Source organism: Notolepis coatsorum, assembly GCF_963971535.1.
Source record: "Notolepis coatsorum genome assembly, chromosome: 17".
NCBI lineage: Eukaryota > Metazoa > Chordata > Actinopteri > Aulopiformes > Paralepididae > Notolepis > Notolepis coatsorum.
In genome coordinates, this window is record NC_140181.1 from 16,700,525 (window position 1) to 16,725,393 (window position 24,869).

Consider the following 24,869-nt stretch of genomic DNA (forward strand, 5'->3'; position numbering starts at 1 on the left):
GAGAGAGAACTAATACAATACAGAAAGAGAGAGAGAGAAATAATACAATACAGAAAGAGAGAGAGAGATACATAATACAACACAGAAAGAGAGAGAAATAATACAATGCAGAAAGAGAGAGAGAGAAATAATACAATACAGAAAGAGAGAGAGAAATAATACAATACAGAAAGAGAGAGAGAGAGAGAGAAATAATACAATACAGAAAGAGAGAGAGAGAGAAATAATACAATACAGAAAGAGAGAGAGAGAGTGAATGAATGAAAACTTTATTTAACAGATTGCAGAATGGGTACAATACAGTACGGCTCAATACACACAATTGTTAAGGGGATGCAGACCAGAGAAAGACTTTTGTTCTGTTTACATCAGGGTCCCCCATATTCAATTCATAGTGACATTTATGACATACACAACATTGATTGAAGTGATTGATTGAAAAGTTTATAACATATATGACATACATGACATACAGATAGACAGTACTGCTACATCTATACATTTATGACATATCAGATTTGCAAATACAGTACTGTTTGTGATACAAAAAGTGTCCAGAAAAAGAGTGTATATACATTTGACGTAGAAACTGTACATTGGGGAGGTTGGGTGGGTGGGGTGGGGTTGGGTGGGTGGGTGGGGGCTGTACATTGTAGGCGGGGGGGGGGGGGGGGGGGGTTGGGTAGGGGGGGGGACACTGTACACATGACATCATGACATTTATGACATAGGGACATACATGACATACAGGTATATAGTACTGTTACATTTGTGACATAAATACGATATGCAAATATACAGTACTGTTACCCAGAGATCCTAACAGAGATTATGATGGGGAGGAGACTGTACATTAGGACCTGAACTTATCAGGTTGTGCAGCTGCCCGGCTAACCCTGCAGTGTGGACACATGGCTACACAGATTAGTCTAGCTAGCAGTTAGCCGGGCCGATTAGACTGCAGCACACAGATAAACGGCTTGAAGGGCAGACGGCGGGTAAGACGTGGGGATGGCGAGCCTGAACAGACACCTTGTTGCTCTCTCCCCCCATTAGTAAATCCATAAGCAGACGGTCTGTCCGGGGTTCAACGGACTTCCCGCCACAGTTAGGACGGTCGACAAACACGACCAATCTTTCACCGTCGACTTAAAAACACACTTGTTCAATCGATATATGAAATTAAAGAAGAAGAAAAAGAAAGAAACCTATACATTTACATTACATTTAGTCATTTAGCTGAACGCTTTTATCCAACGCGGGAAGTTGTGTACGACAAGTCAGCAGGAAGGGTACAACTCTTTCAGCCGAGTATAACAATGTTCATCAAACAGTGCTGAAACTTGGGCGCCGCAGTGTTGAGTGCATAGTAGTAGAGATATATTAGTATATATAGGAGGAGTGCATGATAGTACAAGACAGTAAGAAGGTTAGTGGTCATTTTCTACTATCATGTATCACACTATCATGCACTCTTCCACTAATTAATCTTCCTTGCCTATATTACTACCTGCTATACCAATATGTCTCTATACTACTATGCACTCAACACTGCAGCGCCCCAAGTTTCAAATGAATGGAAGCGGACAGTGCCGGTTAAGCTTCGGGAGAGGTGTTAGTTGGACAATGCCCAGGCTAACCGGCACTGTCCACTTCCATTCATTGTGCTAAGCTAGGCTAACGTCACGTGCAGCCAGATAGCTTTCTAGTGAACGCACAGAGAGGAAACTGGTATCTATCTTCTTGTCCTCCTCTTGGCTGTTCCAAAGTCCAGGCTGAAGCTTAGGGGGGGGGACCGTGCTTTCGCTGTGGCAGCCCCAAACCTCTGCAGCTGCCACTGCATGTTAGACAGGCCCCCACTCTGCATGTTAGGCAGGCCCCCACTCTGCATGTTAGGCAGGCCCCCACTCTGCATGTCAGACAGGCCCCCACTCTGCATGTTAGGCAGGCCCCCACTCTGCATGTCAGACAGGCCCCCACTCTGCATGTCAGGCAGGCCCCCACTCTGCATGTCAGACAGGCCCCCACTCTGCATGTTAGGCAGGCCCCCACTCTGCATGTCAGACAGGCTCCCACTCTGCATGTTAGGTAGGCCCCCACTCTGCATGTTAGGCAGGCCCCCACTCTGCATGTTAGACAGGCCCCCACTCTGCATGTTAGGCAGGCCCCCACTCTGCATGTTAGGCAGGCCCCCACTCTGCATGTTAGGCAAGCCCCCACTCTGCATGTTAGACAGGCCCCCACTCTGCATGTTAGGCAGGCCCCCACTCTGCATGTTAGGCAGGCCCCCACTCTGCATGTTAGGCAGGCCCCCACTCTGCATGTTAGACAGGCCCCCACTCTGCATGTTAGACAGGCCCCCACTCTGCATGTTAGACAGGCCCCCACTCTGCATGTTAGGCAGGCCCCCACTCTGCATGTTAGGCAGGCCCCCACTCTGCATGTTAGACAGGCCCCCACTCTGCATGTCAGGCAGGCCCCCACTCTGCATGTCATTCAGGCCCCCACTCTGCATGTTAGGCAGGCCCCCACTCTGCATGTTAGGCAGGCCCCCACTCTGCATGTCAGGCAGGCCCCCACTCTGCATGTCATTCAGGCCCCCACTCTGCATGTTAGGCAGGCCCCCACTCTGCAGGTGTTCAAATCACGCCTCAAGACACATCTATTTGGTCTGGCTTTCTGTGTTTTAAACAGTTTTTGAGAGACCTGCCTTTTTATGTGACATATTGTAGGCTACTTGTTTTTATCGTGTGCTTTTATAAAATGTTTATGTTTTTATGTTTTAGCTCATGTTGTGGACTTGTACAGCACTTTGGTCAACTTTGTTGTTTTTAAATGTGCTTTATAAATAAAGTGGATTGGATTGGATTGTCTCTCTCTGGAGAAGACTGTAAGCTGATTTCCCAAAATGTTGGCGTGTTCCTTTTTACAGGTGACTTACTTCCTCCAGGTCCGTCGTCACTCGTCTGAGATGGATGGACTTGATTTCCAGAGAGAACATGGCGTCAGTATCTGCATCTATATCATAAATTGGGGGACAAGATGAGAATTGATTTGTAGTATTATTATCTTTTTAAACCAGAGAAGTGACTAATGAAATACCCCTGGTAATCATGGTCGTCTGATGGTAATTATTACATAAAACATATACATCAGTACTACTCTATCAATGTATGTACAGAGTTGTAGTATTAATATGTACAGTGATACAGGTATAAAGACACTATGGTAGTAAGTAGGGATGTTCGATGTTGGCTTTTTTACCGATATCCGATATACCGATATTGTCCAACTCTTAATTTCCGATACCGATATCAACCGATACCGATATATGCAGGGTTCCCCCCCCAAAAAAACACAACATTATGCATACTTTTCACAATAAATAAAATAAGAATTTGTTCTTACTTGCTTGCCTGGGTAAATAAAGGTTAAATATATATATATACAGTATACGACAACTAGCATTGAGACATAAGTCTATATTGACAGGACAGGACAGGACAGAGCAGGACAGAGCAGGACAGAGCAGGACAGGACAGGACAGGACAGGACAGAGCAGGACAGGAGAGGACAGGAGAGGACAGAGCAGGACAGGACAGGAGAGAACAGGAGAGGACAGGACAGGAGAGAACAGGACAGGAGAGGACAGGACAGGAGAGAACAGGACAGGACAGGACAGGAGAGGACAGAGCAGGACAGGACAGGAGAGAACAGGAGAGGACAGGACAGGAGAGAACAGGACAGGAGAGGACAGGACAGGAGAGGACAGGAGAGGACAGGACAGGAGAGGACAGGACAGGAGAGAACAGGACAGGAGAGGACAGGACAGGAGAGGACAGGAGAGGACAGGACAGGAGAGGACAGGGCAGGGCAGGAGAGAACAGGACAGGAGAGAACAGGACAGGAGAGGACAGGACAGGAGAGGACAGGGCAGGGCAGGACAGGACAGAGCAGGACAGGAGAGGACAGGACAGGAGAGAACAGGACAGGAGAGGACAGGACAGGAGAGAACAGGACAGGAGAGAGCAGGACAGGAGAGGACAGGACAGGAGAGAGCAGGACAGGAGAGGACAGGACAGGAGAGGACAGAGCAGGACAGGACAGGAGAGGACAGGACAGGAGAGGACAGGACAGGAGAGGACAGAGCAGGACAGGACAGGAGAGGACAGGACAGGAGAGGACAGGACAGGACAGGAGAGGACAGGACAGGACAGGAGAGGACAGGACAGGAGAGGACAGGGCAGGATGGGACAGGAGAGGACAGGACAGGACAGGAGAGGAGAGAACAGGACAGGAGAGGACAGGACAGGACAGGACAGGAGAGGAGAGAACAGGACAGGACAGGAGAGGACAGGACAGGAGAGGACAGGACAGGAGAGGACAGGGCAGGATGGGACAGGACAAGAGGACCCCTCTCTATTTGACTTGGTTTTCCATCCATCTCCATCTCCAGCTACAGCGGTATTATGGTCTGTGTCCTGCAGACTGGAAACATTGCGTAACACACATCTCCCAGCCATTGTTCCCCGCAAAGGGCTCGCCTTCCTGTCCTGAGCTCACCGCTCCAGTCACCCCCCCCCCCCCCCCCCGCTGTTCCACACAGGCTCTAAGTCAGGGGTTCTCAAACTTTTTCACACCGCGACCCCATTTTATTTAGGATATTTCAAAGCGTGGAATTAAGGAATATCAAAATAAAAGCACATGTTGTGGAACTTGATCGTGCATATTTATTAGAACATTTAATTGCAGCACTATGTTATCAATACACATTTATAAAACGAGGCATATTTAACCAAAATAATTTGCCAGAACAGTAAAAAATTTTAAATAATAATGTTTACTTGCCAATGTGCTGTCACCTACCCGCGACCCCAATTTGGGTCGCAACCCGTAGTTTGAGAACCACTGCTCTAAGTAACTCTGTTCTGAGCTCACTACTCCAGTCACCCCCCCCCCCTGCTGTTCCACACAGGCTCTACGTAACTATGTTCTGTCAATGGTAAACGGTAAATGGCTGCATTTATATATAGCAGCTTTTATCTAAAGCGCTTTACAATTTGTTCGTCCCATTTCACCCGTTAACTCACACATTCACACACCGACGATGGAGGAGGCCACGCAAGGTGCCACAACCTGCTCATCAGGAGCAATTAGGGGTTAAGTGTCTTGCTCAAGGACCCTTCGACACACGGAATCGAACGGGAATCGAACCGGGAAAACCTCCGGATTACCAGACAACTGCTCTACCTCCCGAGCCACTGTCGCCCCCCCATCTCCCCCATTAGCGATGTAGGAGTGTGGTAGATTGACACTGCCTCTCCTGTCTTCATTGTTCCATTACTGGAACTCCAACACCTGTTTCCTACGTATGCTGTTTCATAATTAGGCACACGCAGGGGTGTAAAAAGTACCCAGCAATTATACTTAAGTGAAAGTATGGGTACCGTCTCAAAATCGTACTGGGATTCGATACCGGAGTCTCTTGCATTGGTGACGAGCGCAATCTCCGCTACGCCACCCAGCCGCCCTTATCTGTTTAAAAAAATAAAATAAATTCCGAATGTTATGGGTTTAGGTCAGCTCTGATTGCATAAGCTGTTTTATCAATCTGCCTACAAATCCTGTTTGAAATTTTTTTTTGTCTCTTTTTCTCTTGTTTTATTTTCTATTTGATTTTTCCTGATGTTAGCCGTTTGCTGTTTTTAACATGTCTGTAAAAAGCACTTTGTAACTTTGTTTGGAAAAGCGCTATACAAATCAAATTCATTCATTCATTCTTAGTGCTCAATTCTGATTTATTGCTCAGATCAGATATTTTTTGTTTGGCTGTTAACATTTTTTTTTTTTTTTTTTTTAAATGTGCCCAATATCAGATTCCAGTGTGAACGGGTCACGTTCCTGAACTGACCCGCATGCGCAACTGAACAATAAAGAAGAGGGACGTAAGAAATTGTGACAAATGTTAATCTGGAGCAGGGGTCAGCGACCTTAGGCACGAGTGCCACCATTGGCACGCGGTATCTTAACCAATGGCACGCTAGCAATTGCGTAAGAGAGGAACCGTTTTCTAAATGTTGATGTGGCCTCTCCTTCCCCATGACGAGTACCTCTTTCACAGCCGTTATTTATGGTAGTTTGACTGATATACCAGGGACATTTCAGGGTCAGAGCCGATCAGAAGGGTCAGTCTGTTGTTGTTTGCCAAACATTAAGTGTTAAAGGCCATTTTGAGACCAAACATGAGACAACTTTAAAGGATGAGGCAGACAAGGCTGAATGTGACCAGGTATGGCAAGCAAGCACCTCATAAAGACGGCAGCATTCTTGTATAGCGCTCTTATATAATTATGAGTTAAAAAAAAGAAAATTATTTCTGACTGTCTATTCTTCTGATAGCAGGTGTTTAATCAAAGATCCCCGCTTTCTAGTCTTGCACAAGGACCACCACTATGATGAATTGAAAATGGGGGACCCTGGTGTAAACAAGATGAAAGTCTTTCTCTGGTCTGCATTCCCTTAACAATTGTGGGTATTGAGCCGTACTGTATTGTACCCATTCTGCCATCTGTTAAATACAGTTTTCATTCATTCATTCATTCATTCATTCATTCATTCATTCATTCATTCATTCATTCATTCATTCATTCATTCATTCATTCATTCATTCATTCATTCATTCATTCATGTAACAGACCACAGACCCCCCATTTCATCAGGGTTTGTCCCCAGGGACCACCGTCTCAGAAGATGTTTGTTGTTAGATATGATTTCATTTCAAACCTTTATTCATCCTCGTGAAGGCACAGAGGTGTCCCTCATTTGCAGTGGCGAGTTACACACAGAAAAAAACAGTCATAAATAGCAGCATTTCAAATCACAACAACATGTCCAGAAAGAACGAGGACAAACGAAGAGATAAACTAAAACAGGTAGAACTTGACAGACGGTGGTTAGAGCTCAAGGTCGTGAACTCTGACACGGAGAGAGAATCAGTATGACATAGTACAGTAGACAATATGTTATGACTAGGGATGTCCGATATTATCGGCCTACCGATATTATCGGCCGATATCTGCATTAAAATGTGATATCGTAAAATATCTATCGGTTTTCATTTTTTTTTTACATTTATAGAACCTTTATTTACCCAGGCAAGCAAGTAAGAACAAATTCTGATTTTATTTATTGTCAAAAGTATGCATAATGTTGTGTTAATTCCACAACAAGAGATATGTAATGTTAATTACCTGAAATTATTACGTTTTTTGGGGGAAAAACCCTGCATATATCGGTATCGGTTGATATCGGTTGATATCGGTATCGGAAATTAAGAGTTGGACAATATCGGTATATCGGTATCGGTAAAAAAGCCAATATCGAGCATCCCTAGTTATGACACAAAGACTATACAGCCGACAATATAGTAAGACATAGGAGACTAGCCGATTATGTTGTGGGAGTAGGACTATGCAACAGACAGTACGGTAAGACATGATTGATTGATTGAACTGTACATTGGAGGTGGTTGGGTGGTTGGGTGGGTGGGGGGGGGGGGGGGGGGGTTGGGTAGGAGGGGTGGGTGGGGGACACTGTACAACTGTACAAACAAAACTGTACATTGGAATATTGACAAGACCATACTTGGTAATTTACTGTACATTGGGGGGGGGTTGTGTTAGGACATTTACAGGGGCCAGTTTCGAATTGCAATCTCCCGTAGGTGTTTTTTGAGAGTGTACATAAGACACAGGGAATGACAATAGAGTAACTGGACACTACAGAACACAGAACAGCAACACAAGGGGGACCGAGTAAGCACTATAGGCTGACAGAGAAACATGTAGAGAGAATGGTAAGGGAGCGGGGATTAATCCTATAGCCAAATGCTACGGAGTAGAGGTGGGTTTTGAGGCAGGATTTAAAAGCATCCACAGAGGGAGCCGATCTTATTCCATAGCCTGGGGGCCACTGCTGCAAACGAGCGGTCACCTCGAGCCTCATAGACTAATTAGTGCGAGCGACAGTCAGGAGAAGTCATTCCTGTACTTTCTGTCACTGTGCTGCTAAATTAAAAGCCCCTTGTCTTGCTGGGCCCCCCCCCCCCACCCCGGAGCCCGCTCACAGACCCCACTTTGAGAAGTAACGATATACAGAACTCACTGTGTTGCTTATCACAAAAAAACATACCCCCCCCCCCCAAAATAGCACCCTCCAAGATACGCAGATAACACGAGAGATCTCAGTTTACTTCTCACAAAGACACGTCTGGGCTACTCCCACTATTCTAAAGTTACTGCAACCACCACCACCACCACCACCACCACCACCACCACCACCAGAGGAACAATAACTGTAAGCTTACCAAGTTAGACTTCCTGTGGGTTACGGGGGATGTTTTATCTATGTTTGCTGCCCTTGTAGACGCCTAAAATGCCCCCCCCCCCCCCCCCCCCCAATCATAATCAAACAATCAAGCAATCAAATAAAACATAAAAGCACAATCTGGAGCTGGAAGCCGCTTCACTTATTAAAGTGAGGCCTGCTGAACTGACCCTGGCCGTGGCTGTAGCCTGTAGTCTCGTACTACGACTCCTCTCTGCCGAATGACTTCCAGCCAGGGGCTCCCCGAGGTGCCAAGGTGCTCACGCTGTAGGAATCCAGTCTTCCCTCTCACCGTCGCTGTCCTCGCGCGGGGCGGGGGAACGTGAACACGTTTGGTTTTGGTAAAGATAAGGACGAGCCACGCGGCAGCAGCATCTGATAGCATCTCGCTGAGCGACCGAGTCATCGCCTCACGTGCAGCAGGATAGACAGCGCGACGGAATGTCACAGAGGTTAAGGCTTGTGGCATATGTCAGGCCTTGTGGTACTTCGACGGAATAAAGATTATTATTTTATTTTTTATAAAAAAAAAATGCTCACTTTTTTCTGTATTTTGCTCCCATCCCAATTTAGTCGTTATGCCAATTCCCTTCCTGGTCGTTGCGCGCATTGTCCCACTGTCGGCCTAGGGAGGGTGAAGACTACAACATGCCTCCTCCGATACATGTGGAGTCAGCCAGCCGCTTCTTTTCACCTGACAGCGAGGACTCTCACTGGGGGAACGTAACGCGTGCGCAGGTTCATGCTATTTCCCCCCGATCCCCTCCCTGCTGAACAGGCGCCCCGACCGACCAGTAGGAACCGCAGTTTACAACGACCAGGACACACACACACACCCCGCCGGCTTCCCACCCGCTAACACTGCCAATCGTGTTAGTAGGGACGACTGACCAAGCCGGAGGTACCGCTGACAGCTGGATTCGATCCCAGAGTCTCTGTGGTGGTAGGCGAGCGCTTAGTCCACTGCGCTACCCAGCCGCCCTACTTCGACGGAATTTTGACCTTAGTGGTTGATCTTGAAGCAGGTAGAATTCTACTTGTGTTTACTTCCTCAATAACTCCCACCGTTTTTGGATGACTGTAAAAGGCAATATATGTGAATAAAGCTCAGCTCCTTGGCTTTCAGACGGCGCTGAGCTTTTTTCAATAGCGCAAAGACTCAAAGAGTTACGGACGGTACAGAAAAACAGCAGTGGTATTTGGGCCCCAGGAGGGGCCCGTAGGTGTAGAAGGGTTTTAAAGGTGCTGTAAGTGGTATTTCTTTGTTAAATTATGTGTAACAGCTTTACATTCCGACAGTCATCACTGATATAGAATGTCTGGTCAGTAACATGGGTCTCCCAGTCTCTCCAGTAAACAAGATTCAAGATTCAAGATTCCTTTATTGCCAAGTTGGTGGTATTGGTGATCGGTACAGAGTGTATTGAAGCTCTACAGTACATAAAACTGGAACATAGATACATTTACCCCCCCCCCCCCCTCCTTCCAAGCAATGGATACATAATACAGCACAACATGACACAATGAATACATAAATACAGCACAGCACGACACAGCACAACATAACACAGAGTCTAGTCCATCAGGTCAGGAGCTTGGTTAGTGTACATGTTAGAAGATACATGTTCTGGTATCCCTTTCCACTTAATTTTCAAGAATTCTTGACAAGACAGATTTGCGTACTGCACTGGCACATTATTTGACATAGTTTCAAGCTCATATTATTTGCCTAAAACTAGTCTATATTTCTTATTTTTGTCAGACCATTTTTTGCAGTGTGGAGTTCTCTCTCCTGATTGGTGGGAACGGGATACCAGAATATGTGTTTTCTGTTTACTACATAGGAGACCCGTGTCACTGACAGTGATGGCCGTCAGCAATTATTATTACCACTTATTTTAACAAACAAAAGATTGCATGGTCGCCTCTGCCGTGAATGTGTGAGTGAATGGGTAAAATGTGAGGAACAAATTGTAAAGCGCTTTGATTGATTGATTGATTGATTGATTGATTGAAAATTGTATTAACAGGTTGCAGAATGGGTACAATACAGTACGGCTCAATACACACAATTGTTAAGGGGATGCAGACCAGAGAAAGACTTTCGTCTTGTTTACATCAGGCCGGGTCTCCCATTTTCAATTCATAATGACATATATGACATACCGGTACATGACATACGCAGGTAGACAGTACTGCTACATCTAGACATTTATGACACACCAGAGTACAAAAATATTCTAAAAAGAGAGTATATATATATATATATATATATATATATATATATATATATATATATATATATATATATATATATATATATATATATATATATATATATATAATCTGTTAAAGTTTTCAATCAATCAATCAATCAATCACGAAAGTCTTTCTCTGGTCTGCATCCCCTTCTTAACAATTGTATGTATTGAGCTATAGGCTACTGTACTGTACCCATTCTGCAATCTGTTAATAAACTTTTCAATCAATCAATCAATCAATCAATCAATCAATCAATCAATCAATCAATCACATGGTTGGCACAGTCTACAGGCCGCCAGATCATAGTGGCTTTTATGATACAATGGATGGGTGTTTAGCTGGAGTTGAGGATGTAGACAAAATTCTTATTGGAGACTGGAACACGGATATGCAACGAAAAGATGCACCCGTCTTCAAGGCCTTCAGTAGGTTTTGTGATCTGCATGGCCTCAGCCAGCTAATCACCCAACCCACACGTGTATGTGAATCAACTCAGACTACCATTGACCTCATTCTGACCTCCGACAAGTCCAAGATCTCAAATAAAGGGGTTATAGCATGTGGGTTAAGTGATCATTATATGATATTCTGTACCCGAAAAAAACTAAAACAAAAGGCTGGCTGCCACAAAACAGTCACATCTAGAGACCTCAAAACCTACTCTAGCGAGGCCTTCAACCTTGAACTGGAGAGTCTGGACTGGTCAGATGAACTCAATGGTACACTGGTTGACGAAACATGGCTTGGTTTCAAAACCAAATTCTCAGCAATACTAAACGACATGGCCCCCCTAAGAACCACCAGGGTAAAAAATCGCGCTGAGCCGTGGATGCACTCCGAAATACTGGCCGCTATGAAAACCAGAGACAAAAAATGCTCTGAGTTTCGTAAAAGTCAGTCAAAGCTTACTAAAAGCACGAGCAGTGAACTCCAAGCCCACGTGACTGAACTCAAACTAGAAAGAAACAGACTAAGAAACGACGTAAACTCCATGATCAAAACTGCAAAAAAGAATTTCATCAATGACAAAACTGAGGAAAACAAAAACAAACCACGTTAACTTTGGAAATTACTCAATAATCAACTAGGATGCAGTAAAAAACTTAAAACCAGATTCTCAAACATAAACATAAAAACTGACAACACGCTCATCACAGACAAGCTGGATGTAGCCAATTACTTAAACATTTTCTTCACAAACATAGCCACAACACTGGTAAACAAACTACCCTCCCACTCAGGGCTTTATGGGGTAGAACACATAGTAGCTTTCTACAAAAACCTAGGGGTCCGCAAGGACGACTTCAAGCTGGAAATGGTAACAACAGATGAGGTACTCAATAAACTGAGCGCCCTCCAACCTAACAAGGCCACTGGCCATGACAACATCCCCTCCAAATTCCTCAGAGACTCAGCAGCCGCCATCACACCAATCATCACACACATAATAAACCTCTCCATAAAACAGGGACACGTCCCCAAGGACTTCAAAATTGCGAGGGTGACCCCTCTGCACAAAAAGGGCAGCAAATTAGACCCAGGCAACTACCGCCCTGTTTCTATTCTCACCTCCATCTCGAAAGTCATGGAAAAAATAGTCTACGAACAGGTCGAAAAGTACCTAGCGGAAAAAAATCTAATCTACGAATTCCAATCTGGCTTCAGAACATCCCACTCCACTGACACATGCCTTCTCTATTTGAATGACCACATCAAACAAGAGGTGGACGCAGGCAAATACTGCGGCATGGTCATGCTGGACCTACAAAAGGCCTTTGACATGGTCAATCACTCCATTCTGATTGACAAGCTAAAAGCAATTGGTTTTGATAGTCTATCAGTGAGCTGGATGCAATCCTACCTTGAGGGGAGGGAACAGATGGTGGAGGTAAACGGTACCCTATCCCCCCCCCTCACAGTGAGCTGTGGTGTTCCACAAGGAAGCATACTAGGACCGCTACTGTTCCTAATTTATGCAAATGACATGTCGTCAGCTTGTGACTGCAACTTGTTCCTGTTTGCGGACGACTCAGCCCTGCTGGTCTCTGACAAGAACAAGTTACAGGTTGAAAAAACCCTCAGCTCGGAACTAGGCAGAATCTGCATATGGCTCGCTGATAACAAACTATCATTACACATGGGCAAAACAGAGTCCATTCTCTTCGGTTCAAATAACAAACTCAGCAAGACCGACGGCTTCTCAGTTACAGTGGGTGACAATATTGTCACAAGGAAAGATGAAATTACCTACCTGGGGTCCATCCTAGAGGCTAATCTCTCCTGTGACAAAATGGCATCCAATGTAATAAAAAAAGTCAACCAACGAACTCGATTCTTGTACCGGATCTCCTCTCTGGTAAACAAGAACACCCTGAAGACTCTGGCAGGAGCACTCATTCAGGGGTACTACGACTATGCTTGCACCTCATGGTACCAAAGCACCTCAAAGGCGCTAAAAACAAAATTACAAACATCTCAAAACAAACTGGTCAGACTACTGCTTGACCTTACTCCTAGAACCCACCTCACCCCTGCCCACTTCGACAACCTAGGATGGCTTAGAGTAGACGACAGAGTACAACAACTTGCAATGGGCCTGGTCTACAAGATACACTACACGACCAAGGTACCCATGTACATGTCAAAATACTTCCCAAAGGTCAGTGAATACCACGATCACAACACCAGAGGGAGCTCCACAAATCATGTCAAACCCAGATTCGGCTCAAATAAGGGACTAAACACGTTTCGCAATTATGCCACATCAATGTGGAACGCCCTACCCAAAGCTGTAAAGGAATGTGGATCACTACCCACTTTCAAAACCTCTCTCAAGGGACACCTACGGGAGACTGCAATTCAACACTGGCCCCTGTAAATATCCTAACCCAATCATTCCAACCCCCTCCAATGTACAGTCATTTACCTAGTATGGTTTTGTCAATAGTTCAATGTACAATTGTGTTTGTTTGTACAGTGTCTCCTCCCCCCCCCCCTCAATGTACAGTGTTACTTGTTTATACAGTGTGCCCCCCGCCCCCCCCCCCCCCCAACCACCTCCAATGTAAATTACCCAGTATGGTTGTCAATATCCCAATGTACCCAACCCCCCCCACCCAACCTCCAATGTACAGTTTCTACGTCAAATGTATATACTCCCTTTTCTTGACTCCTTCTGTATCACAAACAGTACTGTATTTGCAAATCTGGTATGTCATAAATGTATAGATGTAGCAGTACTGACTATCTGTATGTCATGTATGTCATATATGTCTATATGAATTGAAAATGGGGGACCCTGATGGAAACAAGACAAACGTCTTTCTCAGGTCTGCATCCCCTTAACAATTGTATGTATTGAGCCGTACTGTATTGTACCCATTCTGCAATCTGTTAAATAAAGTTTTCATTCATTCATTCATTCATGTATTCTGTGTGGACGCTCACAAGCTTCCCCTGTATTTCGAGAGTAAATGCTGCCCTCTAGTGGCAACACATGATACAACACAGTTCAGTCTTCTGCGTCATGCAAAGTGAGGATGCCGGCGTGATTACCAAACCAAGCCGCATTTCTCGGAGACGCTCTCTGATTGGCACTGACTGACGCTCTCTGATAGGCCACTGACGCGTTTGGCCAATCCGTGACGAGCTGTGTCTTTGCCCATTTCCACGTCAAACAGCCTGCAAACTACCTGGCGTTCTATCGTCCTGCTCTAAGACAAACTCTAACCTTAACCAACTTCGAAGAGTGCCTAAGCTTTAACCAGTGTAGAAACAGGCGTCGGCCAATCAGAGAGCGTCTCCGAGAAATGCCGCTTGGTTTGGTATTCACGCAGGATGCCGTCTGAAAGAACTTGGACTTCAGTGAAATCCTTGGATCGAGATCCATTTTGTGAACGCTGCAATGTGTTGTGAAGAATCCACTCACATATTTTGAAAGTCATCTCGTATTATATTAGTATCCAGCCCTACTATGTAAGCGGTGATGAATGAACGAATGAATGAATGAATGAATGAATGAATGAATGAATGAATGAATGAATGAATGAATGAATGATTGCAGATCGTATTGAGCTGTACTGTACTGTACCCATTCTGCTAATTTGTTCATTAAAGTTTTCAATCAATCAATTTTCAATCAGAAGGTTAATCCTTTACTATCACGGGTTAACTTTCTGTAGTGTGGTAGTGAAAGGCTTAACATGGAACGTCCAATGATAATTGAGTTTTCCATTTCGGTTTGTGTGTGTGTGCAGGGGCGTAGCTGGACATTCTTGGCCCCATGACATAATCCATTTGTGGGCCCCCAATCCATGCGAGTGCGCAAGCTTAAACAATTTGGGGCATTTATTTATTGATGAAAACGCATAATGTGGTTTTTACCTATACATTCAGATCAGCAGTTATATATCGTATAGCTTACGCTCTGCACTCTAGTGGAACCCTATCCCTTATCAATCTACTGTAATACTGAATAATTTTCTTCACATGTACACACTCATCCGCCTGGCCACACCCACATCCGCTCCTCTACATAAGCGGGGTCGTGGCCATACTAACAGCTCCTTCCCTATTTTCACCACCGACAAGTGTCTGTATACATCACTTGAGTTTAGTGCCGAAATAGTTATTGGAAAGGAGTTACGTTTGGAGAAAAGGAGCTGCGTTGACATTATATCTTTGTTTTCTCTCTCACTATTTTTCGAGGAAATACAGCGATAATGTCTTCGCCACCGGAGTGTCTAGATTAGAACAGGGGTTCCCAACCTTTTTTCCCCCAGGGACCCCCAAACATCTCTGATGAAATTCCTGGACCCCCCTCCTATAAAATACCATAAAATATTTTTTTTTGTCATTTTAATACTTTTTTTGTCATTTTAATAACAAACTGCTTATACACAGGCATATGCATCATAATTAGACCCACTATGCTTCTTTGACTTGTGCCTTCAATCAACAAATCTCATCTTGCACCATATGTATTTCAAAATTTTGGCCAATATTCAAATCCTGTATTCATCCTCTCAAATCAGGCCCTAATGGTGAACGGTTTGCATTTATGTTGAATGAAGTAAGAATCCACTGCAGTAAAAATATCCTCACCTCGAGTGGTGGTAGTAAGGTTGACTGACATGAGAATGTCCTGCTTCAGATCCTCATTTTCGATATATTGCACATAAACGATGAGCACAGCCTCGTCTGCGACAGTTGTAGTTTCATCAAGTTGTATGGCAAATGGACCCTTTCTAAGCTTTTCTGACAGCTGCTGCTCGCAATCACTTGACATCTTATCAATTCGGTCTTTCACTACATTGTTCGAGAGTGGTACCGATTTTAGTTTATCCGCCACCTGTGGGCCGCACAGTTTCTAAACCATTTTGTTGCAGGCTGGTTTGATGAGCTGCTCGCCAATATTGTGCGGTTTCTTTGCTTTTGCAATTAAAAGCGAACACTCAAAGGAGGCTTCGGTAGCCTTCTGTAAATCACTGCCACCCCTGCTCCACGCTACTCTAACATCAACAGGCTTGTTCACCTTGAGAGACTGTTCTTTCCTCCGAAAAAAGTCCGGATCCTTCCCAACGGTTTCTGGGTGCTTAGACGCCTGATGTCTCTTCAGCTTGCTGGGCTTCAGGCTCGAGTTTGCCAACTTTTCTCCACAAATCACACACTCAGGTCGTTTGTCTGGTCCCTCAGTGAAGCCCATGGTGATGTAATTTTCGCGATTGCTGTAGGTCCTAACTTTTTTTGCAGATGAGCTGCCGTCATCTCCTTTTCGTTTGTCACACATTTTCGCCTCTGGCGGCTGACTGCAGATGAGCCGAGAAAGTTAACTAGCGTGCTAGGCTAGCTACGGAAAGTGATACAGTCAACTGATTCGCGTTTTAGCGGCTACCCGGTAGCCTACTGTTAACGTTCAAAAATCATGTCTAGATGTTTATTTATTTATCTTTATTTTTTATTGTAGTGGAGAGACTATTCATGCTTCTGATGATAAAAATATGCTAATTAAATATTTATTTGAAAAAAAAAAAAAAAAAAAAAAAAAAAACTCAAATCGTCTGTGGTCTGGCGGACCCCCTGCGCCCCCTGGCGGACCCCAGGTTGGGAATCACTGGACGAAGATGATGATCATTCTGACCTCCACCGGCGGTTCGTATTAGGGGCTCGCGTCGCTGAGCAATCCCCGCCGGCATTGCCTCCGGCTCTGCAGCTGGACACTTTGCTTGGGAGGCGATCGGCCGGGTGGGGGCTGACGGCCTCTCTGGGCGGGTGATGTTTTTTGCGACGCAGGCACCAGGTGTGTCGGTTGTGGGGGGAACAGCTACACAGCTTACGAAGGTCGGCTCCAGGCTAGTATTATCTTCGCTGCCCCTTAGCGGCGTGGAGGGGGTTCTAGTTTGATGCCCCACGATAAACATTAGCTCCTCCTCAAGTGAAGTTGTAGCTTTGTTTTTCCTGGGACCGTGATTCAGAATCTGCGGTTCAATTCCCCGGGTCTCTGGACAAACGGATACCCACTGTCGTCGTGCTGGCCCCGCTTTTCAAGATGAAAATCACCCGGCGCGAGGGAGGTGAGCTTGGTGTTCGTTATGAGAATATCTCCATGCTCAAGTCGGCTATAAGCCCGCGTACAATGAGGGACTTGTTGCCGGCACCGCTGTGTCTGGTAAGCACCGTTCTGAAGAGGGACGTGTGTTGCCTTTTTCCCTTTTTTCTTCGGATAAGTAGAGGAAAAGACAGCGGCTGTCTGAAGTGTTGGCCTGTATTGCTCTTCTCACGTCGTACAGTTTTCAGTAGTAGCCGCTTAGCTTGCTTCTGCGTGAGCTAGTGGCTAGCGATAGCCGGTTTGAGCTAACTGTTAGCCAGTTAGCTGTTAGCTACGACGTTAGCTGCCGGCTGCGCTCGGCTGGGAACGTTAGCTTGATGCTATCAGTTAGCCTAGAGTTAGCTGTTTGGCTTGTGCTACAACCATTGGTGTAGCCGTGAGAATAGCAGGCCCTGGCACTCTGACTACGACGTCATCTTTGCGCCATGACCGGCTGCAGGAGGGGGGCGTCACGCCGGAGCTAGGCTCCGACCATTGCTTCTTCTGGCCTAGCCAGCAAGAGGCCTTCGTCGACGTGGAGACCAACCTGTGTTGCGGCCTTCATGTAACGTTTAGACAACGTGGCTGAGCCCACAACTGGCTGGGTTACCCTACAATACTGTGCATAGTGGCATGTGATCGAGGGCTGAGTCCCTCTCTTAGCTTGTTATTCTTTACTTGAGGGTAATGATGAAAATAACAAGTGGCAAGTTTTTTTCACACATAAGCAGAGCTGTGGGAAACCTGTTCAAACAAGGTCTTCGGCTGTGCTGGCGTGCATGATGTAAAGCTTACTCTACACATTTGGCATCGTATCAGGGGTAAGGTGGTGAGGGGTGGGTGAAATTATACCCCGGTTTGCCCCTGGCCCCTCCCCCTCCCCTCCCCTCAAATATGATTTTGTTTACAAAATGATTGACTATATTTTTGGGGATACGGTGTAAATCCCTCAGCTTTTGCTGGGGTTGCGCTCTTGCTTAGAGAGAGGCATTTTCTCTGAAGATTGTTTGGTCGCTGTCATGTAGACTTAGCGAGGCCTGTGACCAGCACTTAATCGAGGACTTATGTCTTCTCTCATCATAAAAAACGGCGTTCCTCTTACAGTAATGAGAGTGAACTTTTTGCCCTTTTTTGTTGTGATGGAGGGTTGTGTGTATCGTATTCACGTTTTTTTTCTTTTTTTTTTTTAACCTTTATTTAACCAGGAAGTCCCATTGAGATACAAGATCTCTTTTGCAAGGGAGACCTGGCCAAGATGACAGCAATAACACCCGCAAACATCAGACGGCAATAAAATGTGCGGTGAGTGTGGAGACCCTGAGCAGACTGTTGACCACATCCTGACCATCTGCCCCCTATACAAACCACCCTCGGAAGCCAGCCTCTTTGACGTGGGACTAGAGTTAAGGGCATGGCTACAAGATACGGAGTTGGACCTCTGACGTTACACGAAAGAAGAAGATAATAAAAGTGCATGTACACAATACACAATACATCACACGTAAACATAAAAACAGTCTACATAACAGTAAAAGTGTACGACAGTGTATTCACGTTTAGGATCCACAACTGGGTTAGGTGTTGGCCTACAGACGTTACATGTGTAGCTCTTGTACCAGGGCCCTTGGCCCCTCTCTTGGTCTGTGTTTTTTCTTCCTTTAGGGTAAAGGTGTAAACATTCAGGTGGCAAGTTCGCACATGAGCCTGAAGCCGTGTATAAAACCAGTTTTTGCACAGGCGAGGTTATCGTCTGTGGCTGGCGTGCAGAATGTGAAGATGTTCCCCTAACAGGTTTAATGCGCTTTCATGTAGCACGCTACGACTGGTGTCATGGCTCTGCTTTGTTGTTGCATCGTATCAGGGGTGAGGGGTCATGAGGGGTGGGCTGATCAAATCCCCCCCCCCCCTTTACTGATTGGCCGGGAGGTGGGACCTCCTGCGTGTCATTTTCCCCCTGTCGGCTGAGGGGCAGCGCGTCACAGGGAGGGGGAAGGGGTTCCCTGGTTCCACTCCCTGTTAGGATGGGTGGGTCACGGGATTTCCCCCCGGCCATGGGATACGTCACTGGGTGCGTTTCCTATTGGCCAGGAGACGTCCGTGAGGTTACAGGCTCTGTGCTGCAGACCGCTGTCTTTGTCAAAGTTGGATGATGCGTTGCATTCGAAAACTGTTCGTTTTCTGCTCTGCTCTCTATTACAGTGTGTATTGGGCTGTTGGTCACTTGGCCCAATTATTATTGCATGTATCTTTTTCAATTGTACAGTACGTGGAGGTCTCTCTGGGGGAACTTCTGTCTTCCCCTCTTATGTGAGGAGCGGAATTGACGGGGTTGCCCTCAGTCGCGTCATATAGGCTACTCACAAGGTCAAAAAAAATCATGTCACATCACTCCCATTTTGGTATCCCTGCACTGGCTCCCGGTACACTACAGAATTCACTTCAAAGTCCTCACTTTCACTTTCAGAGCACTTCACGGTCAGGCCCCTATCTACATCACGGAACTCATCCATCCCTACACAAACACCCGCTCACTCAGATCTGCCGATCAGCACCTCCTAGTGATCCCCAGGACCAGGCTAAAAACAAGGGGTGATCGAGCCTTCGAGGTGACAGCACCAAGGCTCTGGAACGCTCTCCCCCTGGACCTGCGAACTGCCCCCTCTGAGAACTCGTTTAAAAAACAACTAAAAACACATTTGTTCAGGCAGGCTTTTAATCACACATAGGCGCCTTTTTCTGTTCTATAGTGTTGTTTTTATTAGTGACTCATGATTTTATCCAAATTCTTTTATTCTACTTTTTCTATCTGGTTTCACTGTTTTTAACTGCTGTTTGTCTGTTGTCATTTATTTCTGATTTTGTTTTTATTGTGTTTTTATATTAAGATGTAGTGTAAAGCACCCTGTGCATTCGTGCTGTGAAGGGTGCTCTATAAATAAAGGTCATTCATTCATTCATTCATTCATTCATTCATTCATTCATAAGGCCCGTGTCTGTGTCTTATTGACCGGCTTCCTGCTGCTCGTCCCAGACAGCATGGAGGGAATGTCGTCTTCTTGTTTTCTTATTAGAATTCACCATTGATGTGTTTCGGGTTCTTGACGTGCATATAGCGCTGGCCCTGGGTGCTTCCTATGTGGAACCACGTTTTTGGGCCAGCGCGCCTTGGTTGCCCAATTCATAGAAACGGTGTTTTTTATGCGGGCGACTAGGAAGGAGATTTTTTATCTCTACCGAGCGCCAGTGCAAGACTCGATGACTCACGTGCATCTCCGGGGGGAGATGACGGAGTAGATCATTACATTGGCGGAGGGGTCTCACGGCCATGAGGTGGGCCGCCAGGAGCAGCGCATTCACGTTCTGTCCACTTGGTGGCGCCCTCTGTGATGTTTTAGATCGACACGCATACCTACCCCCCTCTTAGGACTGAAGATGGCGGCGTGACTAGGATGCGGGACTGGTTCTGGTCACGCCGGACCAAGTCAGTTAACCCGTTGTCCGCCGGGGCGCAGATCTGCTGTTCTGGTACCCCGAAGGACTTTGTGCTTTTCCGGGGGGAAAATGCCGGGTCGGTCCGGGCTTCGCAGGGATTGATGTCGTGGATATGTGTGTCATGTGTATGCCACTATGGCTTGCCCATAACGGTGACGTGCTTGGTCCATACTGTGTTGTACCTTGCGCTGTGTTAGGGGGCCTGGTCCTTCTCCATTGTATTCACTCCTCCATCCCCCTGCTGGGCAGCTATGGGAGGGGGCTGTCGAGGTGGTTGCTGTCAACCACTCTAGGCATCCCTGTGTAGGTCCCGGTCCGCCAGGCCCAGGTCCGGACTCGTTCCCGTCGACCTGTTGGCCTGGGTTAACCCTTTGAAAACTGAGACACTTTGTTTCTAGGTTTTTCCTGGTGGGTTAAGGGAACAACCGCCTCCTGTTAAACTAAACATAGGGAGGTGGTTGGTTCTCCGGTGTGTTGGTAGCAGAGTCGACTCTCGGGTTTAGGCCGGGCTTGTCCCCGTCTGCCTGCGAGTGTGCCCCCGCACTTTTCATGACGTCTGCCAATCGTGTCAGCCTTCTCTACCTCGGCCTCTCTAGGGGGTCGGGTTTTGTGGAGACTGCGACATGGTGCACAGCATACCGAACGCCCCTTCCGCCGGGGTGCTGTTAAAAGTAGACCCCTTAGACGCCTGTCTAGTCCGCAGTGCTCCGGGCACAGGTCGAGTTACGCTCTTGACCTGTTGCCAGGATTGAGGGATCAACCTCTTTGGGGGTTGTCTCCCCGGTGCGCCGACTGGCCCCACAGTGTTGTGGGGGTGTAGCCTCTGTGGAGTGCTTCAGGGCGGCGTGCTGTAGGGGGGAAGGGCCTGCTCTTGGATTGGGCCCTGTCCGATACGCTGGCGATGTGGGGTGTGGTGTCACTAGTGACCGTCTGGTGGGGTCTTGATGCTACGGCATCGTTGGCCTCACCAGGCCCCCTTTCCGGGGGGTCCTGACCCTCAGGCTGTTCCTGGGGCTGGGTCCTCCTCCGCGCTCCGCTGCTATGGCCTTGCCATGGGGTTGGGTTCTTGACCTTTGACCCCGTGATGTAACGTTTTTTTTCTTCTTTTTTTTTTTCGTTCGTTCCCTAGTGGCATGTGGGATGCGCGCCTGAGTAGTCGCGGGTCCTTCTGTGTGAAGGTAAGTCCCACGATCTGCTCACCCTGTGCGTTGAGTTGCTAAACCCTCTTTGCACAGTCGGATCCGATTCCCTTCCGTCCCCCTCTAGGAGGGTCCGGGGGCTCGGGTCCTCCCCGGTTCTGATGGTTGTGGGGGGCCTCAGCGGGTACATTTGTCGAGCTTCCGCTCTGCTCAGCTCCTGTGTTCCACTAGAGTGCAGAGCGTAAGCTATACGATATATAACATACGGTTATCCTATAACCATAGTATAGCGAGCGCTCTGCACTGACCACTGACTCACTGAGGACCCCGTGGTCTTCGCCTTCGTTGGTGAAAGACTTGGGAAGGAGCTGTTAGTATGGCCACGACCCGCTTATGTAGAGGAGCGGATGTGGGTGTGGCCAGGCGGATGGGTGTGTACATGTGAAGAAAATTATTCAGTATTAGATTGATAAGGGATAGGGTTCCACTAGAGTGCAGAGCGCTCGCTATACTCATATAGGATAACTGTATGTTCAGCACCTGAACTGTTGGTGGGTGAGCCTAGTAAAGGATGTCGCATTGCGTTCATCTTCAATGAATGGACCAATGCAATAGTCTACCAAAGAACCTTGAGTCGCACTAGCATATATTTTCCCCTACTCTTGTGACAATGTTTTCTGATACTCAACATACAAAAGCTGTTACTTGTCCTGTCTCTCTGTAATCCCATCTCCAACACTTAATAGTCTACTCAAGCACACTATTAGGTTGACAGACACTTACATTTTGATGTGCTCTGTAGCTCTGTAGCTCATTCTGTCAAACAGAGTAACAAGCACCTGTTTGTTTCTTTTGTGACCCCCCCCCCCCCCCCCCCCCCAGTGCTGGGTCTTGGAATCATCCTAACCTCCCCCCCCAGCTACTCCCCTGTGTGTATGCTTGTTTTCATTTATTTCAAACCTTTATTTAAACTTGAAAGGCGCAACTGAAGTCTCCCTCATTACAGTCACGTCGAGTGTACATACAGAAATAAGCAAAAAAACTAAAATATATATATATATATATATATATATATATATATATATATATATATATATATATATATATATATATATATATTATATATATATATATAATATATATATATAAAACCACACAGCTGATTGATTGGAGATTTTAATATCCATGTAAATCGTCGACTTTCTAAATGTTACTTGACTTAATCCTCTTTACCCCCGTTGGGGGGCATAGGGCGTCCACCAGAGCTCTCCATCTCACTCTCTTCTGGGCCAGGGCCTTTGCTTCTTCTTCTTCTTCTCTTCTTCTTTTTCTTCTTCTAAATGTTACAGACTCGCTTAATTGTATCCAACAACATGTCTCTGGTCCGACTCACAACAGGCAACACCTTGATCTTGTTCACAATCGGGTTGAAAGTCAGTGATGTCTGCACAGAGGAGTTGACGGTGACCGATCACAGTTATGTGCTGTTTGACTTGTCCTTTGATAACGGTTTTGTACCAGAGAAACGTGTAAAAAGCGCCCGCATTGTAAATAGCCTGGCTGTAGAAACGTTTGCTGCTAGTTTGAACAGCGATGGTTTGGTGTCCCCCGGATGATGATGATGATGATGATGTGGATCGTTTGGTTCATGTCAGTCTTCAACACGCGCTGCACACAGCCATCTTAGATGGCATAGCGCCGCTGGTAACTCGCTCCGTTCGACCCCGTAACACTCTGCCCCCCTTGGTTGAATAACGACACCTGTGAGCACAGACGTAATAATTACATTGATCAATTATTGTCGCAAAACAGAGACAATGGAAATCTTCCAACCTCCAAGTACATCGTCTCTATCTCAAAGAGTTGATATCTGAATTTAACGATCTAATTAAGAGTGCCAGGGCTACTTCTTTCTCTAACCGTATCTCCTCCAGTAAACACAATCCTAGAGTGTTATTTAAGACCATAAACTCAATTGTCAGCCCCCCCCCCCTTCTGCACCCGTTTGTTCAAATGATGACTGTAACCGTTTTCTTTTATTTTTTGTTAACAAAGTTGCTGATGTAAGGGCAAACATCACCCCATACGACCCTTCCTCTTCCCTCTCTGTCCAGTTATCCAATTGCCCCTGAGCAGTTTTTCGCCTGTCTCCCTGACAGACCTAATAGACACAGTGAGCTCAATGTAATCCTCCACAAGCCCCCTAGATATTCTACCCACAACGTCCATGTTGGCCCCAGTTTATTATAACCATCATCAACAATTCACTAGTCTCTGGCTCTGTCGCAGTTTATTTTAAAAGGGGAACTATTTGACTATTTCTTTCACTATTTGGCAATTTTACACAATTCCTGTGAGTTTATGGAACACATCTGTAATTTTTTTTTTTTTTTTTTTAAATCATTGTTTTGTATTTTTAACCAAGTACTCAAAAACAGCATTTTTCGACCTCAAAATTTTACGCCGTTTTGAGGCTGGGCTCTGCCCATACTCTGAATGCGATTTGAGTGTGAGAGAGAGAGAGAGAGAGAGAGAGACGAGAGATGAGAGAGATGAGAGATGAGAGAGAGAGAGAGAGAGAGAGAGAGAGAGAGAGAGAGAGAGAGAGAGAGAGACAGAGACAGAGACAGAGAGAGAGAGAGAGAGAGAGAGAGAGAGAGAGAGAGAGAGAGAGAGAGAGAGAGAGAGAGAGCAGATACGCTAAATTTCAGATGACTCACTTGAGTGAGGGACAATATTGTGAGATGAGAATTGGAAGAATGCGCCAAATTGAGAATTAGAGACATAGATCCTATTAATATAAGTCCACATAGCTAGAAAATAATGCTAAACACTGGAATAGCCCATTTATAAGATGGTTCCCCTTTAAGGAGGCGGTCGTACAGGCCCTTCTCAAAAGCCTAACTTTTTAGACCTCTCCGTACCAAATAACTACAGACCCATATCCAAGCTGCCCTTTATCTCGAAGGTGTTAGAGAAAGTTGTAACAAACCAGCTCACCACCT

At 46.0% G+C, this 24,869-nt stretch overlaps 1 long non-coding RNA gene across 1 annotated transcript in view; it reads right to left on the minus strand.

Annotated features, from left to right (window-relative positions):
- Positions 1–24,869, minus strand: part of LOC311243694 — a 45,423-nt gene that overhangs the window by 14,888 nt on the left and 5,666 nt on the right. The window contains exon 2 of the long non-coding RNA XR_014620668.1: positions 2,942–3,018. This is a non-coding gene — a long non-coding RNA (uncharacterized lncRNA). The remainder of the gene's footprint in view (positions 1–2,941; positions 3,019–24,869) is intronic.